Below are 16,750 nucleotides of genomic sequence, written 5' to 3' on the forward strand. Positions count from 1 at the left end.
CGTCACCAGCCCGGGCAAGGAAGAAGGCAGACTACGAGGAACCCCCTAGCAACAGGTATTTAGAGGTGAGTAAAAAAAAAAATTTCCAATTATTTTTTTTTTTTATTTTAAGATTTTTAATCACTTTTTTATTTTTTGGTGGCAACACCACTTTAAGTCTCCGTCAGAACAGGTGCGAATGTCGCATGATATGAGTATTTAATGGTATGGTTGCAATTCCTTGAATATTTTAATGGTAAAGCAGTTTGGCAGCAGGATTTCATTTCAAATAGGGATTTTTGCCTTTTTCCTGATGCTGCCGGTTCATGGGGCTTTGCCTCTATATGCAGAACAACACGTTGGTGTGTGGAGCGTTGGGACCAGGCCTGGCGGTGTAAGGGTTACTTAAAGAACAGTGTGCTCCTGGAGTTGTTCTCTATACTTGTTGCCATCGATATTTGGGGTGACAATTTTAGGGACAAGCAAATTCTATTTAGTACGGATAATAAGGGTGTAGTTTTTGCTATAAACTGCTTAACCTCAAAGTCTTCCCCAGTCATTCTTTTGCTGAGGTATTTCGTATTTAAATGCTTAAGCCTAAATATTTTGATCAAGGCCAAGTATATACCTGGCAAAACAAATGACTTGGCGGATGCATTATCTCGGTTTCAGATGGAACGTTTTGCCATCTTGCTACCAAACTCAGATCCAGTGCGATTAGCTTGCCCGAACCACTTATGGAGAATCATTTGAACCAGGTTATGGCTAATGTACAGAATTCTATTGCTCCCTCTACCATGGCAGGATATCAGTCAACCTGATGGTTTTGGGTTTCATTTTTGAAGGCATATGGAGTTTCAACTGATTTTGTCTCTGAAGGATTAATTATTTTATTCCTAGACTCTGTATTCAACAAAGGTTATTTATGGTCGTATGTAAACAAAATTCCAGGTATCTAGTTTTTACTTAAGTTGAAGAATCTACCTTCGTGTTTTGATTTTTTTTTACAGTAAAGCAAGCTTTGAAATTTTATAGGAAGGTGAATAAGGTTCAGGATGCCAGGAAGTCTTTTCTGTAGCTTTCTTTGTGACCCCTATGCCGCGTACACATGATCGGAATTTCTGACAGCAAATGTTCCATATGAGCTCCATCGCACATTTCCAGTCGGAAATTTCCGACAACAGATATTTGAGAGCTGGATCTCAAATTTTCCGACAACAAAATCTGTTGTCGTAAATTTCGAGCGTGTGTAGACAATTCCAATGCAACAAATTCCATGCACGCTTGGAATCAAGCAGAAGAGCTGCACTGGATATTGAACTTCATTTTTCGGCTCGTCGTATGTTTTGTACGTCACCGCGTTCTTGACGTTTGGAATTTCTGACATTTGTGTGACCGTGTGTATGCAATACAAGTTTCAGCCAACATCCGTCAGAAATAAATCCACGGGTTGCTTGTCGTAAATTCTGATCGTCTGTGCGCGGCATTAGAGTCTCAGGGTTAGTTCCACTCAATAAACAGAAGCTTGTTGGGCTTCAGATGCCTTTGGTAAGTGACAAAAAGGTAATCATTTTTATTAGGCGGTCTAAAACTGACCAGTTAGGAAAGGGAACTTGGCTCATCTTGAATACACATGCCCAGTAGTTTTGTTGAGAACATATATTGGATATTGGATTGAGTCCTAGGGTTAAATGTAATTTATTTGTTCATATGGATGGCACCCTGCTAAGCAAATATCAGTTCATCAGCGTTTTCAAGATGTGGCAGAAGTAATTAGGTTTAGAGCATTTACATCTTACTTCACACTCTTTTAGAATAGGAGCAGCAAGGGAAGCTTCCAGGTTAGGTTTTATTGCAGGGATGATTAACAAGATTGGTAGATAGAAATCAGATAACTCCTGTATTTAAATTGTTTTAGGTACCCAGAAAGTCATTTGGATCTTCGGCCACACGTTCGTCCATTGGGCCAACCAAAGAGCAGCTCAAAGAGTATACTCTGAAAATTTGGGGTTAGACCGTAATGATTTTAAGGTACTGTGGCATGGGAATTGCAGAATGGTATGGTCTGCATTCTTTCTAGAACTAGGTAGATTATACCAGAAATGGCCTGTGCCAGAGGTACTGATTTTGCATTGAGGGGTCAACGATGGGTAAGGTTAGGTCCCTGGATTTAATCTTTACATTTAGGGATGATTTGACTGGGTTTCACTTATCCGCCCCTTTCAGAGATCATCCCTCATTTGAAATGGTTAAATTAATTTTCTCTGTGTCCAGTGGAGAAGGTTAGAAAGAGGTTAAACAGAGTTAAACAAACATTTTTAGGTTCTTTTGCAAGAGTCTTAGGCCTCATGCACACGAGACGCAGATGAAACCTCTGTTAAAAAAAAGCTGAAATGCGCGTTTAGAAACGCGCGTTTGCATGCCGCGTTTAGACGCGTTTAGACGCGTTTAGACGCGTTTGCGTTTAAACGCGTTTATAAAGATAACATCATGTAGACCCTCCCCAAGCTCTCAAAGCATTTTTTTTAACTATTTCTGCTATTTTGATCAGAGTGAGCAGCAGCAGCATAGAGAGCAGTTGTACACTTGCATTTGCCGTGTCACTTGGCACGGCACCTGCCACAAGTTGTGGATTGTCCACTTGCCACGTCACTTGCCACAAGTTGGGGATTGTCCACTTGCCACATCACCTGCCACGTCACCTGCCACAAATTGTGGATTGTCCACTTGCCACGTCACTTGCCACATCACCTGCCACGTCACTTGCAACGTGATGTGGATTGTCCACTTTCCACGTCATCTGCCATGCCACCTGCCACAAGCTGTGGATTGTCCACTTGCCACGTCACCAGCCACATCATCTGCCACAAGTTGTGGATTGTCCACTTGCCACGTGACTTGCCACATCACCTGCCACGTCACTTGCCACATCACCTGCCACAAGTTGTGGATTGTCTACTTGCTGCGTCACTTGCCACATCACCTGCCATGTCACTTGCCACGTCACCTGCCACAAGCTGTGGATTGTCCACTTGCCACATCACTTGCCACGTCACCTGCCACGTCACTTGCCACGTCACCTGCCACAAGTTTTGGATTGTCCACTTGCCACGTCACTTGCCACGTCAGCTGCCACGTCATTTGCCACATCACCTGCCACGTCACCTGCCACAAGTTGTGGATTGTCCACTTGCCACGTCACTTGCCACATCACCTGCCACGTCACTTGCCACGAGATGTGGATTGTCCACTTGCCATGTCACTTGCCACGTCACCTGCCACGTCACTTGCCACGTCAGCTGCCACGTCACTTGCCACAAGATGTGGATTGTCCACTTGTCACATCACTTGCCACATCACCTGCCACGTCACCTGCCACAAGTTGTGGATTGTCCACTTGCCACGTCACTTGCCACATCACCTGCCACGTCACTTGCCACAAGATGTGGATTGTCCACTTTCCACGTCACCTGCCATGCCATCTGCCACAAGTTGTGGATTGTCCACTTACCACGTCACCAGCCACATCACCTGCCACAAGTTGTGGATTGTCCACTTGCCACACCACTTTCCACGTCACCTGCCACGTCACCTGCCACAAGATGTGGATTGTCCACTTGCCACGTCACCAGCCACATCACCTGCCACAAGTTGTGGATTGTCCACTTGCCACGTCCCTTGCCACGTCCCCTGCCACGTCACCTGCCACAAGTGGATTGTCCACTTGCCACATCACTTGCCACATCACCTGCCACAAGTTGTGGATTGTCCACTCGCCACGTCACTTGCCACATCACCTGCCACAAGTGGATTGTCCACTTGCCACGTCACTTGCCACGTCCCCTGCCACAAGTGGATTGTCCACTTGCCACGTCACTTGCCACGTCACCTGCCACAAGTTATGGATTGTCCACTTGCCACGTCACATGCCAGTCACCTGCCACAAGTTGTTGATTTTCCACTTGCCACGTCACCTGCCAAGTCACTTGCCGCGTCACCTGCCAGGTCACTTGCCACGTCACCTGCTACAAGTTGTGGATTGTCCACTTTCCACGTCACTTGCCACTTCACCTGCCACGTCACTTGCCACAAGTTGTGGATTGTCCACTTGCCACATCACTTGCCGCCTGCCATGTCACTTGCCACAAGTTGTGGATTGTCCACTTGCCACGTCACTTGCCACAAGTTGTGGATTGTCCACTTGCAATTTGTTTAAAATATTTTTCTAATGGTTTTTCATCATTTGCAATCATTTTTGAGATTTTTAATGTAAAAAAAAAGGTCACCTTTAAAAACGCATATAAACGCAAACGCGGCTAAACGCGGGTGCCGCGTTTAGCCGCGTTTAGCCGCGTTTTGCGTCTGAAACGCAGAAATTTTTGTTTCTGAACGCATTTTTTTGCTTCTGGAAAAACGAGATTAAACGCAACTGCATATAAACGGAAAAAAACGAGACTGTGTGCATGGACACATAGGATAACATTGAATGAGTTCAGGTGCAGTTGAAAAAACTGTCCAACTGCATCTGAACGCGCGTTTAACTGCGTCTCGTGTGCATGAGGCCTTATACAGGCACACGGAGCTGGAAGGTGGTATGCCGGGGCTCTATAGGAGCGAAGGGATGCACTCATCTGATATTGGTTTAGACATTTTCAATACGTTTTTTATACCTGCATTGAATTGACTGCGGGTTCAGGGGTACGGGTGACAGGTGTCTTTGCCACCTGTTATTTGGATGTATTCCCTTTTTAAATATCCTGGCTTGAGTCATAGTGGCTGAGCTGGTGGTGTGTTTAAATTATTCTTGAGTTTTTTATTAAAGATTTTTTTTTATTATTTATTAAGCCTATAATAAATTGGCCATGGCCAAATTTTTATCCAGTTGAGGTGTTGTGTTTATTTCTTTATTATTTAATATATGTATACTGCTGCCTGCTGTCCCATAAAGTGAAAAGGGAGGAAATAGTTTCTAGACCCCCTTCCCTCATGGGAGTGCGGCAGCGGAGGTTTCTTGGCTTCCCCTCTAGGGAAAAATGTGGGAAGAGCTCCCATAGGTTGCCTGACCTCTTGTTTCTGGGCAAATCTGCAGGAGTGAGAGGAATGGCACATAAAAAGGGGGTTCTGAGCTCTGTGTGACCAGTCGCCTCATTGAGCATAGTCTGTGGTGTTCCCTCCCTCCCTATTGATTAAATGAAGGGGTACAGTTTTTTATAAGAATAGCGTTATAATGTCTGAAATGTTGATGTTTATTTACATGAATTGTTTTGAAGTTTGTAGATGTATTCCCTTTTTAAATATCCTGGCTTGAGTCATAGTGGTTAAGCTGGTGGTGTGTTTAAATTATTCTTGGGTATTAAGGACCAGCTGCCACAGTTGTACTGTGACAGGTTGGTTCCTCTGTGTGAATTGTACGTCGGCCGCTTTAAATAGAATAGGAGGCGCTTGCGCCCGTGGAGCGACGCCGGAGCCAATGCGAATGACCAGCGACTGTGATGTCCACCGGCCACCCGAGATCACTCCACAGAGAGACAAAACAGGGATCAACGTAAACAAACAGATCTCCGTTCTGTCAGGGGAGTAGAGAGTGATCTGCTGTTCCTACAGTAGTGAGAGCTGTCTCTCTCTACTCCCAGGCAGCCCATCCCCATACAGTTAGAAATACCTCCCAGGGAACACACTTAACCCCTTGATCACTCCCTAGTGTTAAACCCTTCCCTGCCAGTGACATTTATACAGTAGTCAGTGGCTATTTTTAGCTCTGATCGCTGTATAAATGTGAATGGTATAAATGACAATGGTCAATGTCAAAAGTGTCTGATCTGTCTGCCTCAATGTCACAATCCCAGTAAAAATCGCTAATCACCGCCATTACTTGTAGAATAAAAATGAATAATAAAAATGCCAGAAATATATCCCCTATTTTGTAGACGCTACAACTTTTGCGCAAACCAATCAATATACACTTATTGTGATTTTTTTTAACCAAAAATATGTAGAAGAATACATATTGATCTAAACTGATGAAAAAAATTATTTTTTTACCATTTTTGGATATGTATTATAGCAAAAAGTTACAAATATCATTTTTTTTTTTTTTATTATTTACGCTCTTTTTTGTTTATAGCGCAAACAATAAAAAACGCACAAAAGAAACCTCTATTTGTGGGAAAAGGAGATGCATTTTATTTGGGCACAGCATCGCACGGCTTTGCAATTGTCAGTTAAAGCGGCGCAGTGCCGTATCACAAAAAATGTCCTTAAGGGGGCAAATCCTTCCGGTCCTTAAGTGGTTAAAGAATTTATATTTATTTATTAAGCCAATAATAAAATGGCTGTAGCCAAATTTTTATCCAGTTGAGGTGCTGTGTTTATTTCTTTATTATTTAATGGATGTATACTGCTGCTTGCTGTCCCATCTGAATCTCCCTTTATTTTCACCCAGTGATTCTGGCAGTAGCACACTTCTTGCTCTAAGGTGGCACTGCTCACTCACTCTTTTGGATCTGGACAACAGAAACAAGGCAGGAAGTGAAACCTCTCCCTCTGGTCTTTACTGTAACAGAGGGGCAAGGTTCTGTAGTCCTCAAAAATAGCTAAGAACAATGCAACTCAGCAATCCATCTCAGGCAGAGAACAAGAAGCTTTCAGCTGACAAGGTTTCTGGCAAGATTAACTGGTATTTTTTGCAATATCAAGCAGGTAAAATAAATCATTTGATGTATATTCATTTGACTCAAAAGAACCAAACAGGAAAAAAGCATTGCTAGGGTTTATATACACTTTAGGCCCCTGGCACACTGGGGCATTTAGTTGTAGTCAGGGCTCAAGTCCTGCGGGAACGCATGAGAAGGGATTTCCTGTATTTTTTCCACAACAGGAACTCAGTTCCCACTAGCAACCGTGTCCTGCAAGACTTTGAAGTATGCGAGCTGTGTGGCATGTGCTACACCAGCAGCCACCGACACAGCTCGCAATAGTAGGTGGCACACACCTGACTATTCAGGCATTGCCAGTAGGGGGCCCCATGACAGCTTCTGCTTCGATCTACCTGTCAATCACAGCTAGCTGAGGGGTAGACCAGGTCTAGCTGACGGGTAGATCAGCTATTCTGCTCACAGGACATGCAGGAAGAGATGTGAGCTGAAGGAGGAACATCAGTTTGGGGTGGTAAGCTGAGCACAATACCTGGCAAAGTTTAATGCCAGGAGGGAAGTTTATGTGGAAATATGTGAAGGGTTGGAATAGCAGCAAGTGTGTGTTGGAGTTAAAACAAAAAAGTGTGGCGCTTAGGTGGCAACAAACCACATGAACCAGTAAGGCACTAATTCAAGCAAAGAAAATTACATACACTTCAAAAAAAAGAAATTATGTGTAAATTCCGTTGTATATTAAGAGATCTTACTCCCAGGTGGAAGAGTGCATGAACCTCATGCACACAAAAGATTAAGGTAAATAAAATTAATTTAACATATATAGTCCATCAAGTGAACGTCTAACAGTCCTTGAAATTTGTAATATCAATCACAATTCCAAACTTGAGGTGACGTGAAAAAAGGTGAAATTCAACTTCTGATGTGTAGAATAATACCACCACCACCGTGATAAAGAAGGGGAGAGGAGGCTTACCAAATGACGTGGACTCAGAGGAAGGCTTACGCCTCTCGAGTCATATGGGCCTGTAGGTTAGCAAACCAGATAATCATACATCTAGTATGTAATCTCCCACAAGTCTTCAGGTCATGAAATCATCCGTAGCGATCCTCCTATAGTGCTCATCCCACGAAAATAGGGGGCTCAGGTATCAAAGACCATGGAAGTAGAAAACTAGCATAGCGTGATACCGTTTTAACATCCAATTTATTAAAAAATAATAATAAAATTACACTCACATTTGGTTCAATCGTAATAACATAGTCAGAAAGTAGCGATGTCTGTAAGGGGGTCCACCCGACGCGTTTCAACTAAACAGCCGTCCTCTGGGGTGTGGACCCCCCCAAACAGCATCGCTTATAAATACAAAATGACCCCAAAATAACCAATGACCCCGGAAGCACTTGGCACTTCCGGTCACATGTTCCGGAAGTGTATATATTAAAAACTCCTCCATGTATATTTATTATCCTTACATATAGTATCATCCCCATCAGAGATGCCCGCCAAATATCCAAAATATAAGCGAGACTGTGAATATTTGGATATGAAAGATTTTCCACATCTTGGGCATAAATTAGCATCCGTCCTGTGTCATAACCAAGCCTCGTTCTGATCACGAGGCCTGGCCATCCAAACAGCAGCATGCAGCATAGTCAAGCCTCGCTCTGATTATGAGGCCAGGCCTCATATCAGCATCCATTCTGTGTCGTAACCAAGCCTCATTCTGATCACGAGGCCTGGCCATCCAAACAACAGTATGCAGCGTATTCAAGCCTCGTTCTGAAAACCAAGCCTCGCTCTGATTATGAGGCCAGGCCTCATATTAGCATCCATCCTGTGTCGTAACCAAGCCTCGTTCTGATCACGAGGCCTGGCCATCCAAACAACAGCATGCAGCATATTCAAGCCTCATTCTGAAAACCAAGCCCTGCTCTCAGAACGTTTAGCCAGCAAACACTTCCCAGGACCAAGCCTCGCTCTCAGAACGAGGCCCAACCCACAGACTGGCTGCAACAATCATTATCTAGCCGCATACTGACCGCTTGTGTGTATATGAACCCGCCCCACATAACCTCCCCATAGGGGGCGTCAAGCAATTCCATAGCAACAGGGCGATGCCATACATATCACATACAGCGTCTGCCGGAGTCATGGTCTTAAGGGGGGCATCAATATAAACTTTACACATATTTAGTAGATATACAAAGTATATATATATATATATATACAGATATTCACATGAACATATTCACCATAAGGGGAAAAAAATTAAAAATAAAAAAAAGGAGGAGAAAAGGGGAGATAAAACATTTACTCCACCTCAATAGGGGTCATTAATTTCTCCAAAAAACCACGCTACTAAAACAAATTAAAACAATTGGCCACCAATCAAATAGTATTCCCACCAATTACCATTTGTAGTGAGTACATCATGCAATCACTACAAATTAAATAGTTCGACTGAATAACAATCGATTTTAATGCAAATGTAGATCAATCAGGGGAGGGCCAATGAATAACTAAAAAGATATTATAAAAAAAATTAAAAAGTTGTTATTTTGTCCTTATGCTTGATTAATAAATGCATTTATGTCTAGCTCCACGTTCACTCCAAAAGGATGATAAGTCTGTAGCTCATAGATCCAGAATGTTTCAAGTCTTGAAACACCCCTGGTGTTAGCTCCGCCCCTCCATGGTGCAATATATCTGTCTATGACCAGATACTGAGTTCCCATAGGATTTCGAGCATGGTGTTGTCGATAGTGACGCGGAACAGTATGTTTCAGGCTCCCAAGTTTTATTAAGTTAATGTGTTCAGACACACGAGTGGTGAATGATCTTATAGTTCTACCTACATACTGTTTGCCACAAGGACAAGTCAGTAGATACACTACGTTTATTGTGGCACAGGTGCAGAACTGTTTGATCTTATAAGTGCGGCCCGTTACGGTAGATTTAAATTCCTTAGTGCTGCCGCGTCCACTGCTATTATGATGACAAACCGTACACCTTTTGCATGGATAGTAACCTGTCCAATTGTGAAAGAACATGGGTTTTACAGGGGGGTTGATGATAGAGGGGGCAATCTTACTTTTCAATGCAGGTAAACCCCGGTAGACCACCTTGGGTATAAGAGGTCCAAGGACTTTATCGTTCCTTAGGATGCTCCAATGTCTTTCAAAAATATTCTTAATTTGTTTGTGCTGTGTAGAGAACCGTGTTAGGAAGGACCATTTATAGTGGCCATCATCCTCCCTACGAGGCCTCTCCCCCAGCACAGAAGTGTGTGTTGGAGCCCTGCAGAGTTTGCAGCTCTCCCAAGCTAACATACATCTCCTAAGCAGGAACACATCACTATCTCCCCAAGCATTCTGTCCAGATAATGTTCAGTTAAATTATGACCTTTCAGTTTAACCCTGTGTTATCCAAACTCTGTTCAATGAAAAGTGTAAACTCACCACATAAACACTCTATATACAAAATAGCATTAACTTATAAAGATCAGAACATGATGTTCACATTTGCATGAAAGCATTGAATGAATGCTGATTATTCAGAGAATTATTTATGTTTATTGAGGATTGTTTTTTTTTATGTACTAACAGTTAAGCTTCATACACACAATATGAAAATTGGATGAAAAATACCACGTTTGAATCGTTCGTGCATATGAGCGTATCATTTTTTATTGTTTTTGGTGGGGGAGTGGATCTTGGGTGGGAGTTCCCACACTTTTTTCCCCAGGACTTGACCCCGGGTTGCAGTGCATCCCTTCCAGTGCTTTTGTTTGCCTGCAAGGGATAGGTGCAGCATCTAGCCCTGGCGCTGCAGGAAGCCTTTCAAAGTCTATAGAAGTCTGTGGCTGGACATAGCTGAACGCTACTGAGTGGTACAGAAGATATGTATTCCGAAACCTTGTCCCCAATCTGGCATGGCCCTAAACACCAGTACCATTCGGTACAGAATTCAGCCCCATCCAGACACAAATATAATCCCCCTTTGTGAGTTTGCTTATCTCATAGAAACCTGGGCATGTTTACAGTGCCTTGAAAAAGTATTCATACCCCTTGACATTTTCCATATTTTGTCATGGTACAACCAAAAACTTAAATGTATTTTACTGGGATTTTATGTGATAGACCAACACAAAGTGGCACATCATTTTGAAGTGGAAGGAAAATGGTTTTCCACATTTTATACAAATAAATATGTGAAAAGTATGACATGAATTTGCATTCAGCCCACCTGAGTCAATACTTTGTAGAACCACCTTTTTCTGCAATTACAGCTGCAAGTGACAGTCTTTTTGGGTATATCTCTACCAGCTTTGCACATCTAGAGAGTGACATTTTTGCCCGTTCTACCTTGCAAAAGGCTCTGTCAGATTGGATGGAAAGCATCTGTGAACAGCAATGTTCAAGTCTTGCCACAGATTCTCAATTGAATTTAGGTCTGGACTTTGATTGGGCTATTCTAACACATAAATATGCTTTGATCTAAACCATTCCATTGTAGCTCTGGCTGTATGTTTTGAGTCATTGTACTGCTGGAAGGTGAAACTCTGTCCCAGTTTAATCTTTTGCAGACTCTATCAGGTTTTCTTCTAAGATTGCCCTGTATTTGGCTCCATCCATCTTCCCATCACCTCTGACCAGCTTCCCTATCCCTGCTGAAGGAAAGCATCCCCACAACATGATGCTGCCACCACCATGTTTTGCGGTGGGGATGGTGTGTTCAGGGTGATCTGCAGTGTATATTTTTCTGCCACACAAAGCATTTTGCTTTTAGGCCAAAAAGTAACATTTTGGTCTCATCTGACCAGAGCATTTTCTTAGACATGTTTGCTGTATGTCAGAAACCATGAATCAGACCGAGACAGAAGTACAATTAAATCACACTTGTTTATTAAATAAAAATAAAAAGGTAAATAGAAAAAGCGTAGTCAAAGCATAGCCAGAGTCCAGTAACCGGATCTAGTAGTCAGCCAGGCCAGAGTTCAATAACCAGATCGAGTAATCAGCCAGGCCAGAAGTCAGGGATCCAAGTAGAGCAACTGCAAGCAGGATAAGGAGCCAGAAGGGATGTCAGCAAGGCAGTCTTTAAACAGAACCGCAGGAGATGGTTTCTTGTGTTGTGACCAAGGCAAAGGCAGAGGTGAAGTGAGTTGGACAGCTTTAAGTAGGCAGGTCAGACGAGCTGGATAAGGAACAGCTGGTAACTGTGGAGAGAGATGAGAGCTGGCAATTAGCCGACAGCTGAGCAGCCAGCCCAGAGAAGGAAGGGCTAAGCCAGCCCTGACACTGTGTCCCCCACATGGCTTCTCATAAACTGAAAACAGAACTTCTTATGATTTCCTTTCAACAATAGCTTTCTTCTTGTCACTCTTCCATAACATCCAGATTTGTGGAGTGCACGACTAATAATTGCCCTGTGGACATATTCTTCCACCTGAGCAACCACTGGGCCTCTTGGCTGCTTCTCTGATTAATGCTCTCCTTGCCTGGCCTATCCGTTTAGGTGGACAGCCATGCCTTGGTAGGTTTGCAGTTGTGTGTGTAACGTGAACAATCCCCCCCAACCAATATTAATAAGGAAAAAGATATAAAAAACTGTGTGAAATAGTGAATATATATATATATATATATATATATATATATATATATATATATATATATAATGAAATAGTGAATGCTATGTGTGAATGGTGCTGCGATCTAAAAAACAACTGGAACATTCACCTATAAATATGTGTGTAAATGAAAATAGATGCGCTACCAGAAAGCTACAATATATAAACTCACAAGATACATAGTTTCAAATGTGAACAAAGCTCGGCACCTGAGTTAATCTAACACCGTGAGGTGAAGGAAATTAATTAATTAAATGTCCAATAGAAGAATACAAAAGTAGACAAAACATACAATAAATTTAATTGAATTAAGTCCTTGGACAGAACTGCCCAAAATCCTTCTTACAGCAAGAACCCACCCTGTGTTCCCGGAATATTAATTGATTGAATATTAATTTTATTGTATGGACTCTTTTTTGTCTTCTTTTTTATTCTTCTATTGGACATTTAATTAATTAATTTCCTTCACCTCACAGTGTTAGATTAACTCAGGTGCAGATCTTTGTTCACATTTGAAACTTTGTATCTTGCGAGTTTATATATTGTATCTTTTTGGTAGCGCATCTATATACAGGTTCAGGTTTGCAGTTGTGCCATACTCTTTCCATTTTTGGATGATGGATTGCAATGGCGGCTGGTGCTCAATATTTGGGGGGGTGGCAAACAGATCTGCCTACCTCACTCACACTACCCCCCGGTGTACAGGCCGGCCTCAGTAGGTACTCACAATACTCCTCGCTCTCCACACTGCCTCCTGCTCCGCCTCCCCGCTCTTCGCACATGTAGACTCTATTTACTAATTAGGTGACTTCTGAAGGCAATTGGTTCCACTAGTTAGGTTTTAGTAAGGGGTATCAGAGTAAAGGTGTCAGAGAATACAAATGCACGTCATTCTTTTCAGATATTTATTTGTAAAAAATTTGGAAAACCATTTATCATTTTCCTTCCACTTCACAATTATGTGCCACTTTGTGTTGGTCTATCAAATAAAATCCCAATAAAATACATTGATATTATGGGCTGTAACATGACAAAATGTGGAGAATTTCAAGGGGTATGAATACTTTTTCAAGGCACTGTACATGGAACGTTCGATTGAAAAACAGTTATCTCAACAATCTCTTGTGGTTTTAAAATAACTAAATTACTTCCCAAAACCTGTTACTTTCTTTTCCCAAACACACTAATATTTGGAATTCATTTTAAAGCGCAAAAGTATTACCTGAATCAAAGAGTTGGCTGTACTATTGATTAGACCCTATGTGCAAGGTAATGTATTATCCCTTACAGGACCTCTGGAACAAAAACACTTTCACTGGATTAAATGGATGTCATTCCAATAGAAAAGAGGTGAATGGGTGAGTTTGTTGTGCTTACTATGGAGAAGGAGGTTCCCAGGGAGACACTCAAACAAGCCATCTGTGCTTTGACACAGCAAACACTAATGTCTTCTGTTTCTACCAGCCATGGATTTGTAATGAAACAACATTACTATAATTTAGGCAATGTATTACATTGTTTATTTTAGTGCCAATAAGTATGACATTGTCTTTAATGTACAATTAAAGGCAACATTTCTATTTTTTAGTCTTGGATGAAGTGAAGATGGAAAACGTGTTAGTTTGTATTTCTGACTGTGTCCCTTGTTAGGGAGATTCACCCTCTCTAGTCGTCTGCTTGTCCTGTTTACCATATCCTTGAAAATGAAAATAAAATAAAATCCAAAATTTTGGGTTGTCCCCATGTGTATTTTAAACAACAAAATACCGAATAGTAATATATTGAGGCTAATGCTTGGGGATATTTTTGGCAAAAGTCTGTAACGGTGAACTAACCCATTAGGGCAGGGGTAGGTAACCCCCCGACACGCCAAGCCTCTTTTGCTGGCACTTGAGTCTCTCCCCATCAGCAGAGCAGCGCAGGGAAGTGTCAGTGAGACACTAATGCATTCCAATTTCAGAGTTCCCCACACCTGAACTGAGGGGGGGCACTGTTTCCAGGAGGAGGACTGTCATTGGCCATTGCTAAAGCCAATCACAGTCCTGCTAGCCCCGCCCACCATCTGGAGGAAGATTACTCACTTGGTTGCCACTACCAATCCCAGAAAGAAGAGATTTCACTGTGATTGAGAAAACCACAATCAGGTGACAGTTTGTGGAATTACTGTTGAGCTTCTGGGAACTTTGTTGAAATTATTACTGAATCCCTGCACTCTGTGTCCCTTTAAGCCACATCCAGTATTCAGAGCAATGAAAATCTCACCCAACTTTTCCTGTGGCACAGAGCGAGAGCACTTTTTCTCAGCTTACAGGGGCTCAGCTTATGATCCTGCACACATGCCCACTGCTTTCAGAAAATGCCCCTGACCTGAGCTCATCATTGTGCATTCATTCCAGATGTTGTATGTGACATTTCTTACATCACATACAAGCACGTGGGCCGAATGCGAGAGGTGGATCAGCAGGATGAGTGTGCCAGGACAGGTAGATGTGTCTCATCTCTGATTCCTTTGACCACTCTGCATTTCAAGCATATCGTTGATGAGAAAAGGGTACAGCGGTGGGCAAAATGAGCAGGAGGGGTTCAGAGGTTGGACAGATGAGCAGGTACTACGGTGGGGCAGATGTGCAGGGAGGTACAGTGGTGGAAGAGAAGAGAAGGGGGTTCAGTGTTGGGACAAATGAGCAGGGGGGGGGGGGTTCAGTGTTGGGCCAGATGAGAAGGGGTTACAATGGTGGGAAAGATGAGCTGTGGGGGTTCAGTGTTGGGGCAGTGGAGAAAAGAGGTACACTGGTGGGACAGATGAGCAGGGGGTTACAGTGGTGGGGCAGGGGGGTACAGAGGAGAAAGGAGGTACATTGGTGGAACACATGAGCAGGGGGTTACAGTGGTGGGGCAGATGAGAAAGGGGGTTACAGTGGTGGGACAGATGAGCAGATAAGTTCATTGTTACGACAAATGAGAAGATGGTTCAGTGGTGAGACAGAAGAGCATGCAGCTATGGCGGTGGAGCAGATGTGCTGGGAGGTACAGAGGTAGGGCAGATGAGAAAGGGGGAACATTGGTGGGGCAGATGAGCAGGAGATTATAGTGGTGGGACAGAAGAGCAGGGTGGTACAGTGGTGGGACAAAGGAGCATGGGGTACAGTGGTGGGTCAGAAGAGCAGGGTGGTACAGTGGTGGGACAGATGAGCAGGGGGGTACAGTGGTGGGACAGAAGAGCAGGGTTGTACAGATGAGCAGGTGGTTACAGTGGTGGGGCAGATGAGAATGTGGGTACATTGGTGGGGCAGATGAGAAAGTATTGGTGAGGCAGATGAGAAAAAGGGGTACATTGGTGGGGCAGATGAGAAAGTATTGGTGAGGCAGATGAGAAAAAGGGGTACATTGGTGGGGCAGATGAGCAGGGTGGTACAGTGGTGGGGCAGATGGGCAGTGGGTTACAGTAGTGGGCTAGATTAGCAGGGGGTTACAGTGGTGAGGCAAATGAGCAGAGGGTTATAGTGTGGGGCAGATGAGCAGGGGGTTACAGTGGTGGGGTAGATGAGCAGGGGGTTACAGTGTGGGGCAGATGAGCAGGGGGTTACAGTGGTGGGGTAGATGAGCAGGGGGTTACAGTGTGGGGCAGATGAGCAGGGGGTTACAGTGGTGAGGCAGATGAGCAGGGGGTTACAGTGTGGGGCAGATGAGCGAGGGGTTACAGTGGTGGGGTAGATGAGCAGGGGGATACAGTGGTGGGGCAGATGAGCAGGGGGTTACAGTGGTGAGGCAGATGAGCAGGGGGTTACAGTGGTGTGGTAGATGAGCAGGGGGATACAGTGGTGGGGTAGATGAGCAGGGGGTTACAGTGGTGAGGCAGATGAGCAGGGGGTTACAGTGTGGGGCACTTATACAGTGATTGCAGCTGTCTTCTGGGTCCTGTGCCAAGTGACTGCCCTGCTGCTTAGTGAATACAGGAAGTCACCCGCTTGACACAGGTGCCATTCAAAGAACACGTTGGGTGTTATTTACTAAAGGAAAATCCACTTTGCACTGCAAGTGCACTTGGAAGTAAAGTCGCTGTAGATCCGAGGGGGACATGCAAGGAAGATAAAAAACAGCATTTTAGCTTTCACACGATTGGATGATAAAATCTGCAGAGCTTCCACTCATTTCAGAACAAGGGACCCCTTATGCTGACTTTCCGGCAGAAAAGGTCCGACGGTCTTCCTGACGGAGTTCCGACGGACACACGAACAGACCAAAGTCCGTTCGATTTGAACATGATGACGTACGACTGGACTAGAAAAGGAAGTTCAATAGCCAGTAGCCAATAGCTGCCCTTACGTTGTATTTGGTCCATCGGACCAGCATAAAGACGAACGGTTTTCCCGATAGAATTTGATTCAGTCGGACAGATTTGAAACATGTTCTATTTCTAGGTCCGTCTGAATTTTTACAAAAAAGAAGTCTGATGAAGCCCACACACGATCGTAATATCCAACGGCA

Source organism: Lithobates pipiens, unplaced genomic scaffold (genome assembly GCF_037356315.1).
Source record: "Lithobates pipiens isolate NorthernLeopardFrog02 unplaced genomic scaffold, aLitPip1_a1.2 Scaffold_18, whole genome shotgun sequence".
Taxonomy (NCBI): Eukaryota; Metazoa; Chordata; class Amphibia; order Anura; family Ranidae; genus Lithobates; species Lithobates pipiens.